The following is a 1,869-nucleotide window of genomic DNA, read 5'->3' as shown; positions in this document are numbered from 1 at the left end:
CCATCTGTCATCTGGATTATTTAAGTTGAAATTTAAAATCATGGGGTGCAGGTTAGCAGGGATTAGGGACTGAACAGAATTAGGAGTAAGACCCCTCCTCAATTTCTATCTGGGCTATGGTGGTCCTTTTGTCCTTGATAGAAAGACTAGAGGTGGTATAATTAGTTAGGCTTAAAGGAAGAGATGGATTCCACTTATCAGTCCAAAAGAAAGTTTTCACCATTCCCTAATTTTCTAATGACCATCTTTTCAAGATTAGGGGTTATATGTGCAATGTTGTTCTAGATTTGTGAACCTCTTTTGGAAGATCAAGCTATACGTGAGTATAGTGGGTATAGTGGGATTGAAAGAATCAATGAATGATCAAGCTATACACAAGCATAGCAGGGTTCAATAGGGTCAAAGGTTCAATTAATTTGTACGCGAGTACAGCTGGGACCAAAAGATTCAAATGGTAATCGAACTATACACAAGTATAGTTGCAATCAAAAGAATCAATGGGGAATCAAGCTATACATGAGTATATCAGGGATCAAAAGTATCAAATTACACGAGAGTGGGGAACTATACGTGAATCTGGTATAACCGAAAGATCAAACTGATAATGATCCAAAAAATCAAATGCACATAAGTGCAAAAGTGGTTGAGGACTTGGTCAAACTATATTCTAGTCCAATGGAACCAAATGATCAAAGATCGAGTACATGAATATCAATAGTGATTGGATAGTCCAATTGCACATGAATACGGGAATGATTGAAGGTTTGATCAAACCGTACGAGGGTTTGATGGAACCAAATGATCGGAGATCGGACTATACATGAGTTCAGCCATGATCGGATAGAAGGTTGCACACGAGTACAACAGAGAATTCATATGGTATATGATCAAGGCATTTAGAGAGGAAAAATGCAATCCTATGCATGCAGACCCATGATGAAAATGGAAAAGCAATCCAACATGTATACTATTAGATGTCAGGTAGTGCACGAGCACTAATGCAACAGGAAAAAACAATCTTAACTAATTAATTTTTATTTTTGGCATGCAAAGGGAAACACAATCTTAATGCAAATTATGTCATGCAAAAAGGAAAACACAATTCTATGAAAATGTTTATGACACAAATACAAGTAAATGAAAACAATCACATACAATTCTAGATACTTATCAAACATTCTCCATTTTTGTGTTGCACAGCACTTATCCTTTACAAAAGCTTTGTGCACAATTATATGTTACAGCATCACCAAAAAACCTTGGTAGAGAAATCTGGGATTCACCCAAATATTTTTTTTTTTAAACTTTATTTATAAAAGAATTTTATTTTGAAAACCTATGGTTATTCACATTCTGACTCAGTATTGCATAATTCTACATAGGCATATTATTCACATCCCTGTTACACGTGTAGGCTCGACAAACATCGATTGGCCAACATCGAACGGGTGTTGGGTGAATTTTTGATAAAGCGAGTCAAAGGATAAATTGAAGGAATGTGTATGAATAAGATGAGTGGATAGGTCACTCTTCCCTTCCTTCACAAATAATTTTTGTCCGGACCCTATGTAATGTATGCACAGAAGTTTAACCTGAGTGGTACGTTTACTAGCAACTAAGAAGCATCTAAATCGATCATATTTGATCTAACGGTCTGAAATCTCCTCACATGGTTATATCTCTATGCACCCGAGCGCTGCGCTTCAATTTGTTTTCTTCATCTTTCCATCTAGAGCGAAGCATGTGCTGTCGAAGAGTTACGTGCCTGCAATCAAAACGATAGTGTTGCTTACTCAGGTCTGACTCTGTATTGTTGTCTCATACTCTCATTGTGGTTATCGTCTTCCATAATAAATAAATCCACAATTA

Source organism: Telopea speciosissima, chromosome 7 (genome assembly GCF_018873765.1).
Source record: "Telopea speciosissima isolate NSW1024214 ecotype Mountain lineage chromosome 7, Tspe_v1, whole genome shotgun sequence".
NCBI lineage: Eukaryota > Viridiplantae > Streptophyta > Magnoliopsida > Proteales > Proteaceae > Telopea > Telopea speciosissima.
Note: the sequence above shows the minus strand (reverse complement) of the source record.